The sequence below is a fragment of the Schistocerca gregaria genome, chromosome 3, assembly GCF_023897955.1.
Source record: "Schistocerca gregaria isolate iqSchGreg1 chromosome 3, iqSchGreg1.2, whole genome shotgun sequence".
Taxonomy (NCBI): Eukaryota; Metazoa; Arthropoda; class Insecta; order Orthoptera; family Acrididae; genus Schistocerca; species Schistocerca gregaria.
In genome coordinates, this window is record NC_064922.1 from 678,020,213 (window position 1) to 678,034,464 (window position 14,252).

The following is a 14,252-nucleotide window of genomic DNA, read 5'->3' on the forward strand; positions in this document are numbered from 1 at the left end:
TGTGGTTGCACCTACGGTACGGCCATCTGTATCGCTGAGGCACGCAAGCCTCCCCACCAACGGCAAGGTCCATGGTTCATGGGGGGAGGATGTAGCAGTTAACCATTGAATATTGCGGTTAACAATTCCGCTATGTCTTCTAAATATCCTGTTTCCATGTTTTCGACAGTGAAGAGCTTATAGGATGTCTTCTCGTCCTCTTTTCAGCGTTAGGATGCCTTCGAGAAGTATGTGTCTAATCAAACGCTAAAGCGCTGTGCTATACTAAGTGAGAAAGCCGCATCGATGCGATTACTCCACTCAGGTTTAAAATTGGAGGAATTTGAGGCGTGCTTGATCACATAACAGACGATTTGATAGTATGACCGGTCACGATGCCACTGCAGGTGCTAATCAAATTAAATATTACAGTTTTCTTATTTCTCTTCTAATCTGGTACGACGTACTGCTTCACATAGTGTAGTCAGTAAATTCCTCCAAAAATGTTTATGAAGCCATGGAAATGGTTGAAATTACGGAAGAATACTTTGGGAACTGCAGAAAAGAAGAAAAGTTTGTGTCTTTCTTGATGGGTTCCAAAGAACTGGACACAGAATTAGAGCTAGGAGATCCAGCGTCACCGTGGAGAAGTGTTTACGGTCGACAAAGAAAGTAGCCTAGACATTTTACCGACGAAGGAAGAAATGAGGCAATAGATTGTCCGACGAAACGTTATAAGATTGGATTCTGCTCTTATCTTTTAGATATAGTCACCACATCTTTGGACGAGAGATACACTCAGCTGAAGTCTCATTACAAACATTTTTATTTTCTGTTCACCGGCAAGCTGAACCATGCACTTCTTGATAGCCTGTACGAGATACGAGGGTCAGTCAAAAAGTAATGCCTCCTATTTTTTTTCTACGTTTAATTGTCAGGAAATTTAAATGCAATTACATAGGTTGAAAACCACAACATTGAGGATCATTTTGTCATTTTTCAATGTAATCTCCGCCCATCTCTACAGTTTTGGTCCATCTTCGAACAAGAGCATGTATCCCAGCACGGTAAAAATCACAGCTCTGCTTCCTAAGCCATTGACGCACGGATGTTTTGACGGCCTCCTCATCTTCAAAATGAATCCCACGATGAGCTTCTTTTAGTGGCCCGAACAGATGGAAGTCTGATGGTGTCAGGTCAGGTCTGTATGGGGGATGAGGTAAAACTTCCCATCCAATTTTGACAATCTCGTCAGAGGTGTGGCGACTGGTGTGTGGTCTTGCATTGTCATGCAAAAGAAGAACATCTGCCATTGATTTTGTTGGGCGAACTCGCTGAAGACGTGCTTTAAGTTTTTTGAGGGTTGTGACGTATTGAACAGAATTTATTGTGCATCCCTGCTCCAAAAAATCAACCAGAATCACACCCTCTGTATCCCAGAAAACTGTTGCCATAACTTTCCCTGCCGATCGCACAGTTTTGAATTTTTTCTTCCTCGGCGAGCTTGTGTGACGCCACTCCATTGACTGCCTCTTTCATTCGGGTTCAAAAAAATGCACCCATGTTTCGTCCCCGGTCACAATTTTTTTCAGAAACTCATCTCCCTCCAAACGGAAGCGCTGCAAGTGTTGGGAGGCTATTGTTTTCCTTGCCTCTTTATTCTGATCGGTTAACATTCTTGGAACCCACCGTGCACTTCATCTGCAGTCACCCGACGGTCACCACGAATGATGTCATCAACTTGCTGAATGTTGTGTGGAGTCACTGCACTCACCGGCCTGTCGCTCCGCTTTTCGTCAGTCAACGATGTTTGCCCTTCAGCTTCCTTACAACGACGAACCCATCGTCTAACAGTGCTGACATCCACTGTCACAACACCATACACCTTATTCAGTCTTTCATGAATGCGTATGGGCGTTTCACCTTCTGCATTCAAGAATTCAATCACACAACGCTGTCTCAAACGAACATCGATGTCGGCCATCTTACAAACTTCTGCTGTGCTGCCACCTGTTGACACAGAAAGTTACTACTGCAGTGGATTGCAGAAGAAGGTTTGAGGAATGGCGCCAAATTCAAATTTTTCACTTAACTTAATTTTTTTAAGTAGAAAAAAAATGGGAGGCATTACTTTTTGACCGACCCTCGTACTAAGAAAAGTTGCAGCGATTTTGCAAGAGAATGAGTGAAGCGACGTTGATGCGCAAGAGGGGAAAAAAAGTTCTATCAGTGTTGATGAAAACCCGGAGTAGGTCCAATATAGACTGTGATGTTTATAGGAAGATATAGTTTTTGCCCCATTGTTAACATTCCTGTAGGAACACGCATAACACTACGGGTGACAGTTGGCGAGTGGATGGTGAAGTTTATCAAAGCTAAAATTGATCAAAACATATCTCAGGTTAACGATGGCCCAAACCCGTTTAAGTGAAGCTGCAACAATATCTATTCAGTAATAGCTTCCAGAGGACTTAAATTACACGGATCTTGCAGAAGAAAGCCAGGAAGGTCTGATATGTCTGTTTTTTTTTTTTTTAAATGTTGAGTTACTTCGTTCTTTACTGTTCTGTTTTTATGTTGTTATTACACACATCTCTGTTCATAGCGAATTAACAAAATTTCAAATTATGTTGGAATTATATTTTTTTCGGCGGAATACATTATCAGTTCACAACCGTAAAAAACGTTCATTTACGGAAATCGTAAATTGGCACAGTTTATTAAATTATTTTTGAAAGCTAGGTTTGTTTAAATCAAATGACTACCTTCTGAAGTCACTTTTTCACAATATCTAGAAAAGGACAGACTTGAACATTACACAAACTTATTTTGAAGTATGGGGATGGGGCAAGAAATTTGCAGCTAGCGTGGGGCAACAGTTACCTTTGCACCTGCCATGACCTACAGATATTTATTGCAGGATATAGTTTTCTTCTAAGATCAAAGAAATGGTTAATAAACAGCATAAGATTGCAGAAAGACTTCTTAAAAGTCTTCAGCAACTAGAAGTTTTGTTCACTACACTTCCAGTCAAATCAGTGCATTTGGAAAGCTGGAAACTGTTATGGAAAGCAATACCTTCACCTCCTAACCACCAAATAAGCCACCACAACAGCAGCAGAACAGGAAACCATACAGTGGATAATAAGGTGTCAAAAGAACCAAGACTGGTACCCAACAAAGAAGAAATAAAATCTTCTACTGTTGCTCCATCTGAGCCACGAAGAATCTTCAACGCTTTCGCTTTTAAAACAAAAGTACATATAAAAATATTCGTGCATTGGAAAGTCGAGTGAAGAGTAATAATGTTAGAGTCGTTAGACTCCACACAATATTGTTACGTGTTGAGGAAAGTATGTATCATAATGATAAAAGGCAGGTACAAAAATATAAGATTCTTGCGCATTCTCTTCACTTCAGCGGTATAAGCTGCAGTTATTCATATATTCGAAAGTACTTATTCATGAATAAATTATGCTTACGACACTGAATCAGGGAGATTCGTCTGTTTGAGTTAATTTCACCATAATTCACGTCTCTCAATAATCTGTTAATACTTGGAATGCAGAATTGCAGTAAATATTTCGTTAATTAAGAAGAAAAATAACTATAAACAATCGTCTATTTTATGGCGGCTTCCTCGGCGCTAGGGGCGCTAGTGTTTTCCTAACTGTCAGACGGTAACAATTGTCATTGCACTGAGTGTCGTGTATGTTAGACTATGGCCTCTCAGGTTGCTATACGTAGTTCTTTGACGGGAAATAAAGTTCGTCGTGGATATAGTACACTCTGACATTGCTACATATTCACGATACAGCCGAAAGCCCCGATGGAGCGAACCGAAAAAAAAAGAACTGCAGTACCTAAAAGGCAGATAAGCACAACTACAATATCGTAATACTTACGCAGTGCTGCCCAAACTCTATGGCAGTAGTAAAGTAACTTAATACTCAGGACATCAGTGAGTTAATGCTGTATATGAAACTGTTGTTTCGCTCATAACGATAACATGCTACTTTCAGGAACGTTACTGCGAAAGCGCATCTAACTAGTGCTGCTATCGGACGGCTTGTCATTGTACTACTCAGACAAGTGATCTGATAACGCAGGTTCAGGAACAGCTGAGCGCGTAAGTTGAAACGTTGTCAGACACTGCGGAATCCGAGGATTATAAAAACTGTAACGAGAGACTGGAAGACAAAACTAGCTCAGGGAATCCATGACCTGTAAGACAATGACGTGTACCAGGGAGACTCTGAAATTGCAAGCAGTCTATAGACGCTGCGAAACACGCTCATTCTCCAACATCGCACGGATTAGAGAAACAGCTCGCAAAATCTGTAGCAAACATAAACGTTTCCGATACCCCACAATACAATATGAAATAAAGAGTGTTCCTTCAATATCGATCAGACTTCCGGCGATAAGGCTTCAGCCTTTTTCAGGTCATCTAGATATATGAGCACAGTTATGGGGACCAGTTTGTCGCTTCCGTCCATAAACACATATTTCTTTGAGGCTATTTGGTAGGAGAATCAAAGCATGTAATAGAAGCGGCTACGGTGCCGGCTGAGACGTATGCAGAAACGAAGAGAGTCCTCCAACCTCTTTATGGTGACAAGCACCGAAAGAGGACTGATGATCTCAGATGTCAAGTCCCATAGTGCTCAGGACAATTGGAAGCACCGAATAATTTTACACAGGAACCGTTAAACCTATTGAGTTGCCCACCCCAGAGCAACTCAGTTCGACATTCCTTGAATACTAGCGACGTATTCGAGCTCTCAGGACTATTGGGGAAGAGGTGAACGCATTCAGCCGAGTCCTCACGTTGAAAATTATCCGCTCTTTTCCGGGGTGACATATTCCGCCGTTGGATGATTGGGGTATATCAGACGGGGATATTTTGCAGCTGATGGAGGTTCTGAGCGAGAAAGTGGACGGGTGGCTTACCACTCAGAAGAAGAGCGATGATCATTCCACGTCCTCTGGCGCCACTCGCACGGCTGGCACTATCCACGGGTAGGCAAAATCTAAAAGACCAATTCTGAAAGGTACTAGACTACAAGAACCATTCTGTGTCTTTTGTGAATTTCGCGATCATTGGGCGCAGGATTTTAATAAGGTCGTATCTGTCAATGTTGGAATATAGTTCCAGATAGTAGGAAGAAGGAATGGGCTCGGTGAACCAAATGTTGACTCTTGCATCATAAGTCGTTTTGTAACTGGCGAAGGTATACTAAGACTCTAGCGACAGGCATTACTTCCGTGTTGCTCCCCACGAATTCACGTACCTTCAGACGGTCGACGTATGCGTCTCAGGGCCTACAATACTTAGTGCGACAGCTCGAAGTGTGCTAGTTGCAGGAAGTCAATTCATCTTCATAGCAAAATCGCTGATTGACGATTTCAAACTGCAGACACTAAATCGATTAAAACTGACTCTTTGTTCATTTGAATCAAAGCCTACATACCCACGCCACCGCATACTTACTCAGTTTAATCTGTAGGGGCTTTGGAAGAATTCATCGATGTTACCCACTGCGGTTGAAAGTCTTCATGTGATTTCACACCAGCCACCTATTCCGCAACATGTAAAGAGTTTGTCAGACGCCAATATGATTGCGTTAACGAAGCGGTAAGGAACTTGCTTGTGGATAGTTACCGGGACCACCAAAATAAACATATTTAAACAAAAGTTTGTTAACAACCAAAATCCTTAAAATAATATTACAATAACGGAATGATAGCCTACGAGAAACTTTAAAGTTTTTAAACTCACAAGAGATTACATAAAAAATCAAGTAACAACTACTGGGCAAATAAGAATTGCTTTGCACAGCAAACAATATCTGAATAACGACAGTAGAAAAACAATTCACCAGTTAAATTGGCATTAAATAGTTAACTGACTAGTGACTTCGTTCATAGACAGGTATAAGAACCAAAGAGAAACTTGGCAACAGCAAAATCGGCTTAAGGCACTATTACAGGTAAATTTTAATAGAAAGATATGAAATGCAACTAACATGTATAGTTAACACGATAACGGTGTAAAAAAAATTCTCAGTAACTTCACCAGCGGCTTAAGTGCCCATTGAAGATTCGTTTCATCAGAAAGCCAAACATTCTTACAAGCAGGTATAGTTAACAAGATAACGGTGAAACGTAAATAAAAATAATCTTAATAATGGCGCCAAAGGTTTATGGACCTATTTAGGAAAAAGTAAGGCACATTACAATTAGAAATACAAATACAAGTAACAACTGTAGATCAAAACCGTGAAACACTTGAAACCAATGATTTACTCCTTGTCAAGTGTATCAAAGGGCATATGACCCAATAAAAAAATCTAAATACTACGTCGGCTGTACACATATTAAGAGGACTGCAAATTTCACAGACACTGAGCTTCAGTAGTATTTCAATAAGTCCAAGTGTGTACAGATCAACTGAATTAACTGCCGGTGGCCAAGAAAAGCAAAAATTTACAGTTGACGTAGTTGCTTCACGAGTAGCCTAAAATAGCCCTGAAATGTTTAAAAAATCCACTGGCAGAGTGCCAAGGCAAAATAGGTGGATATGAATTACAGATTGCCTCTCAAATAGCGTTTTCTTAGTCACACTATGGCATTGAGGGTAACAAGAACATTAAAAGATGCATTCTAAAACTTAAATTATAGCTAGAATCAAATTTCAGTACTCGCAAAGAATTTTTCACAGTGCCTTAAAAGAATCGCAACCGCTGATTTAGCTGCCGTTGTCCACTTAAATAAGCTTGACTACTTGAAGAAATTTGCCCCGAAATCCGACAAAGGCACAGTAGTGCATAAGAAACTGTACAACAAGACGTCGTGGCCCAGCGGCAAAACACAGTGGAAAACGAAGTTTATATTACAGGGCGTCTTAGGCAAAACCAGCACTTAACTTTAGGGGAGTAAAAACGGCGGTAGCCTTTCAAAACTATCGACAAACTTGGCAAGGGCCACTCTGCAAAATTAAATAAACAATTGCCAATAATTAATAGACAGAGAAATATTTAAACAAAATTAAACAAGTAATATTGATCAAAGTTACTGAGCAAGCCAACACGCTAGCCATAACAAATCATTATGAAGGAAAGTATTACCAATTCAGTTTGACATCTGTCACAGCGTTATATGAGGGCATCTCCCAATCAGAATTTAATAATGGGAAACGTGTCCTGCAAGGTACAAATGAAATTTAACTGTGTGGTATTGAAAGCCAGTGATTTAGGTAAGTAGAACAATCATTTATATCACCATAAAAATAAATAAATACCGGGTAACGGGTGAGACAGCCAAATATAAGTAACCTCAACAGTGGGTACGTAGAGCACTGTGTAAACAAATAGTGAACGCCTCCATACACTGGCAGCGTGGGGCAAATTACTGAACAAGTAATCTACGAAAGTACATAACAGAAAACAACCCTTCACACGCACCTCAAGGCAGCCACAGCCACAGTGCCCAATGAACAACAGGTCTACACTTTTTACACACTATGGCCACAAAGGGTGAATACGTTCTCAGCTATGAACTTACGAAACCAAACAGGCAGGTCTTTTCCACAATACTAAACTGTAATGAAGTCACAACTGTTAACGAAGCCCAAGAGAAAACTCGGATGCATGGATTTAGAGCCACTAATGGAGCACTATATGTGCAAGTAATCAGTCCCCCAACAGGTTCACTCCTTCAACAGTCACGTAGAACAGACTCAAATTCCCAGCTAGTGTGATGTAGCAGGTAACTCTTTAGAAGCAAGGCCGTCATCTTCCAGCAAGGTTCGGTCGACGCAGAGTGTTCTCACGTCGTCCATACAATCTGGTCGCCGACTACCGCTTCCACAAGCCAGTCCCCGCTGCCAGCCACGCACTGCAATACAGGGTGTTACAAAAAGGTACTGTCAAACTTTCTAGGAAACATTCCTCACACACAAATAAAGAAAAGATGTTATGTGGACATATGTCAGGAAAATCTTGATTTCTGTGTTAGAGCTCATTTTAGTTTCGTCAGTATTCGTCAGTATGTACTGTACTTCCTCGATTCACCGCCAGTTGGCCCAATTGAAGGAAGGTAATGTTGACTTCGGTGCTTGTGTTGACATGCAACTCATTGCTCTACCGCACTAGCATAAAGCACATGAGTAGGTAGAAACAACAGGTTAGTGTTCGTCAGGAACGTGGTTTTGCAGTCAGTGCAATGTTTACAAATGCGAAGTTGGAAGATGCCCATTTGATGTATGGATTAGCATGGGGCAATAGCCGTGGCGCGGTACGTTTGTATCGAGACAGATTTCTAGAACAAAGGTGTCCCGACAAGAAGACGTTTGACGCAATTGATCGGCGTCTTAGCGAGCACGGAACATTCCAGCCTATGACTCGCGACTGGGGAAGACCTAGAACGACAAGGACGCCTCCAATGGAAGAGGCAATTCTTCGTGCAGTTGTCGGTAACCCTAATGTCAGCGTCAGAGAAGTTGCTGCTGTACAAGGTAACGTTGACCACGTCACTGTATGGAGAGTGATAAGGGAGAACCAGTTGTTTCCGTACCACGTACAGCGTGTGCAGGCACTATCAGCAGCTGATTGGCCTCCACGGGTACACTTCTGCGAATGGTTCATCCAACAATGTGCCAATCCTCATTTCAGTGCAAATGTTCTCTTTACGGATGAGGCTTCATTCCAACGTGATCAAATTGTAAATTTTCACAATCAACATGTGTGAGCACACGAGAATCCGCACGCAATTGTGCAATCACGTCATCAACACAGATTTTCCGTGAACGTATGGGCAGGCATTGTTGGTGATGTCTTGATTGGGTTCCATGTTCTTCAACCTACGATCAATGGAGCACGTTATCATGATTTCATACGGGATACTCTACCTGGTCTGTTAGAACATGTGCCTTTACAAGTACGATACAACATGTAGTTCATGCACAATGGAGCTCCTTCACATTTCAGTCGAAGTGTTCGTACGCTTCTCAACAACGGATTAGGTGACCGATGGATTGGTAGAGGCGGACCAATTCCATGGCCTCCACGCTCTCCTGACCTCAACCCTCTTGACTTTCATTTATGGGAGCATTTGAAAGCACTTGTCTACGCAACCCGGTACCAAATGTAGAGACTCTTCGTGTTCGTATTGTGGACGGCTGTGATACAATACGCCATTTTCCAGGGCTGCATCAGCGCATCAGGGATTCCGAGCGACGGAGAGTGGATGCATGTATCCTCGCTAACGGAGGACATTTTGAACATTTCCTGTAACAAAGTGTTTGAAGTCACGCTGGTACGTTCTGTTGCTGTGTGTTTCCATTCCATGATTAATGTGATTTAAAGAGAAGTAATGAAATGAGCTCTAACATGAAAAGTAAGCCTTTCCGGACACATGCCCACATAACATATTTTCTTTCTTTGTGTGTGAGGAATGTTTCCTGAAAGTTTGGCCGTACCTTTTTGTAACAACCTTTGTAACCCGACCGCGGCCGCTCTCGTGGGCCCAACAGCGCTCCATCGTTCACCCTGTCCCCAAGCAACGTCCAGAGGGAAAGTTATCGCGAGCAGGATCGATACCACCACAGATATTATGCGTGCGCATCCCCGCTAGCAAATCCGAAACCCAGTTCAAAGGAGGATATTCCCGGGGATATTCTCAAAAGACGCGTTTTTATTGGAGTGTAGTGAAGGACCGTTAGCCAATTCACATTACTGCAGCTTTTAAGATTAGTTTCTTCCATATTTGCCTCGATACTTAATGAGAACAAGCCAGGAGCCTGTGTGCATGCAACTATGGAGAAATTTGTTCATGCTTCCTCATCTCCTCTGCCCTCGTATAACGACATCAGACGCTCTTGGGACTTGGAGAATAAAGGCATTACTGCCAATGAAGATGGATCCGTAAGTAACAAGGATATAAGACATAATTGAGGAGTGGTTACACTTCCTAGAAGACAGCATAAAACGCTTCTGAGTAACAGAGAGACTGCAGAATAGCGGTTCAACCTCTGGAGGACAGGATTTCAGCGTCAAGGAGGCTCTAAGCAAATGCACTGCAGTTTAAAACTAGACTGCATTACGAAGGCGCAAGTAGAGAGCGCTATAGCTCGATTCTCAGGGAACACTCTATTTCATCTTCCTCATCGTGCAGTAAGGAAAGAGAATTTTTGAATACTGAGTGGAAGATAGTCTTCGACACATCATCCCACGAAAGCAGCACAACTTCTGTCAAAGAGGTGTCAGAGGATCTAGAAAAGGTTTCTGAAGTCACTTTAGTTATAAATAATTCAATTTTGGAAACACTGGTTGCTTTTACCGTTTCAAAGGAAGAACCGCTTAACAAGAGAATCCTCCTACATTTACATTTATTTTCATTCGTCAAAATTAGCAAAAAGGAAAAAAACAGTGTATACTATAGAACATGGTCCCCGAGAATAGATGCATACTTGTGTTGACCTACTGTGCCTTTCAGAATGACGACGTCGAACAGAAAATGCTACGACAAGTGTTCCCAGACCATAACGCTACCGGCTCCGGCCTGGCCCTTCCGACAGTTGTTTTAGAATGTTTGCTTCCAGAGTTTTCATGCCGTGCACACCAATGGCCATCTGTCCGAAGCAGCAAAAAACGTAATTCGTCTGAATAGGCAACCTGTTGCCTCTTAGCTGACGTCCAGTAGCGGTATTGGCGAGAAAAGTTCAGCTTCGTCGGTAATTAATAGCAGTCTGCGTGGTTGCACGAACAAGGCGCCTGCGGAGTAGGCCCGTACACAGCAACATTCACTGAACGGACGTTCTCAGTGGTCTGTTGCTCAACATTTTCACATATGTTCGGCCGTGCACATCTCCGCATTCGCCTCAATTGCTTCGGCAGTGGATTTGTATATCCCGATTTTGCCATGATCGGTATACTTTAATCACAGCGGCGTGCGAACGGTTTACATGTTTACCAGTTTCTTAAACGCTTCCATCACTGGTCCGAAAGCCGGTGACCATGTCCTGTTAGACATCAGATAAATCGCACCGCTTCCGCATTACTACAACGAATGAGTTGTCTTCCGTTTCCCTGCAACAGGTCCACTGCTAGTCCCGCCAACTGCCAACTGTGAGTGGTTATTGCACATTGACGTCGAGCATAGGCGATGGTCATATTAACGTGACTGAACAATGCATATAATTGTAGTTCACCCCTGTCTAAATATCTATTCCAACTGCCTTATCATTGTTCATTATTGTAGGGCCGTTTCTTTGAAGTATTCTTATAGACATCTCCAGTTTGTTAAAAATTTCAGTCAAACATTGTGTTAGATGACGATCCGTAAGTTAGTAGCTACTGTACGAGGGTAATCAGAAAAGTAAGGTCTACTATTTTTTTATAAGTACATAGACCTGTTTATTTCTACAATGGCTCACATCAGTTTACAGCTTGAACATTTAGCTATTTTTCGACATCATCACAATTTCTGTCGATGCGTTTTTGTAGACGCTGTGGCAGTTTTTGCATGCTAATCTCATACCAGCTCGCCACCATGCTGTTCAGAAAGTTATGAACCTCTTCTTACACCAAGTCGTCGGAACTGAATCGCCTTCCGGCCAAATGTTCTTATAACATGGGGAACAGGTGATAGTCACTGGGCGCCCAAGTCAGGATTATAGCGTGGCTGGGTGATTATGTTCCACTGAAACTGTTGCAGGAGAGCAAATTTTTGCCGAGCGATGTGTGGGCGAGTGTTTTCATGGATAATGGTACACGCCCTTCCTCAACACTCCTCTTCTCCGGTTCTGAATTGCCCGTTTGAGTTTCGTCAGAGTCTCACAGTACCTGTCAGGGTTAATTGTGGTCCCAGTGGGCATAAAGTCGACCGATCCCAAAAAATGGTTGTCATGACTTTACCGGCAGACTGTGTTTGTTTGATTTTCCGCGGCTTTGGCGAAGAAGGATGCGGCCTCTGGCGTGATTGTTCAGAAATGACTCTGAGCACCATGGGACTTAACATCTGAGGTCATCAGTGCCCTATAACCTAGAACTACTTAAACCGAACTAACCTAAGGATATCACATACATCCATGCCCGAGGCATGATTCGAACCTGCGACCGAAGCGGTCGCACGGTTCCAAACTGAAGCGCCTAGAACCGCTCGGCCACACCGGTCGGTGGCGTGATTGCTGCTCGGCCTTAGGTGTAAAGTGGTATGCCCAGGTTTCGTCGCCCATGACAATTGGGTCCCGAAAGCTGTCCTGTTCGGCTGCAATGCGGTGAAGAAATGCGCCGGAAGCATCAACTCGTGGCCGCGTGTGGTCCTCAGTCAGCATGCGTGGCACCCATCTTGCGCACACCTTCCGGTAGTTCAGTGTTTCCGTTAGAACCCCGTGAGCGGTGCTTCGGAAAACCTCAGGAACCAACGTGCAGAGATTGTCCAGGGTGATCCGCCGATCTTCACGTATGCTTTGCTCAACCTTCAACGTCTCCCGCTCCTTTGTTCGTCGTGAATTTCGTTCCGACCAGCTGCAAACTCCCTACACCACTTACGAACATTTTTGACATCCATGCACGACTCACCATACACTTCCTTTAATTGGCGATGGATTTCAATCGGCGCAGTGCCCCTTAAGTTCAAAACCCGAATAACTACGTGCAATTCGCACTTTGCGGTAACATCCAACGGGAGCTCCATTCTCGGCGGTTGCCAAACCAAGATTGAGCGCCTCAGCGTGGCATGCGCATTTTTACACACAGCGCGTGAAGCACTCTTCATAACAGTGTGACCAACTGCCACACAAACAGACTTCTGTACTTATAAAAAAAATAGGAGACCTTACTACCCTCGTAGTATCCTAGGCATCTCATCCACCTGTACAGTCCTTCTAATGTTAGCCATTTCCACTCTAATACACATGTCCTTGAAATGGTTTCCAATGTTTCATTGTCCATTTTTACAGTGTTTCTCCTGCTGGTATATTGTCGCTTCTATGTAGCTGAAATGGTAATTTCGCTTGATATGTCTCACACTGCATATTTAATATTAAAGACAGTCCTTTATTTAACTGTTCATGAGCAAAGAATGAAATATCGTACTCATACAGTTGCCGCAAAATTCTTCTGTAAGCGGCCAAGGCACATTTAAATTTTTTTCCCTTCCAGGACTGGCAGTAGGCTGACCTAAGTGAAGAGACCGTCCAGTTTCGCCAGTTATATAATGACGTTACTTTCGGTTATGACTCTTAATGTGGGTACCACCCACATACTGGTGTACGTACGGGATGAGAGATCCGATATCTGGATTATGCAATGCTCTATGTGTCGTCATTGGCAAAAGAACACGGTATTATCAGATTAGAAGCTACATTTTATAATTAGAGAATGAGAGATGTGTTTTGACCCCCTGAAAAACTGTCTAAGTGTCTTAAACACTAACAGTCTCCTCTTAATGAGTGCTTCAGGTACTCTGTGCCAGTCGCTTCCACGTGGTGTGAACTTTCATATACCTTACAAAACAATTATGTTGTCCTTATCAATGTGCGGAAGTTTCGCTATGGGGGCATTAGGAATACACGAAAGTTGACTGGTGCACAAATAAAGCTTCCTATCAGTCTAGATCAAGAAATGATTTAAAACCGTATTTTATCCACGTAGGGTTTTAATTATTCATCTACAAACTATGAGTAAATTGTTAACACAGATTGCAATAACGGAGATATATGTGGACACGTATTTTTCTCAATCCAGAACATTTTTCTCCACAATACCGTCAAAAATAGATATTGCCGAATTAACAATTGACGTCCACAGATAAGGTTAGGCTATAGGTCTTGAAAACAATGTGTCAAAGAAAGGTAAACAATTTCCTACTACGGAAATTACTTCTTTAAATAAAGTTAATGTGTTGAGTATGTGTGAACAAGAAAACTGGAAATTGGAAAGACCAAGTCAAAAAACGCAAACTGATACGTTAGATGAAACAATTGCCATGAAGAAACAATATCAGCAGCTATTGCAAGTAGCTTAACTCTTTGTAAATGTGTAAACAATGTTTAGAAAATACTTTTAATACAATCAATGAAAAATCTCGATATGACTGCGAAATACAAGAGATCAGCATTTACTGTAAACAACCGTGGATATTGGACATATATTAGAGTGCTCTAATAAAATGATAGATTCGTAGGCGTTTACTACAAAAGTGGAACGGAAAATCGGTTTTCTAGGCATCCATCTCCTTTTAAATCTACTTAAAAAACTTGGTTATCT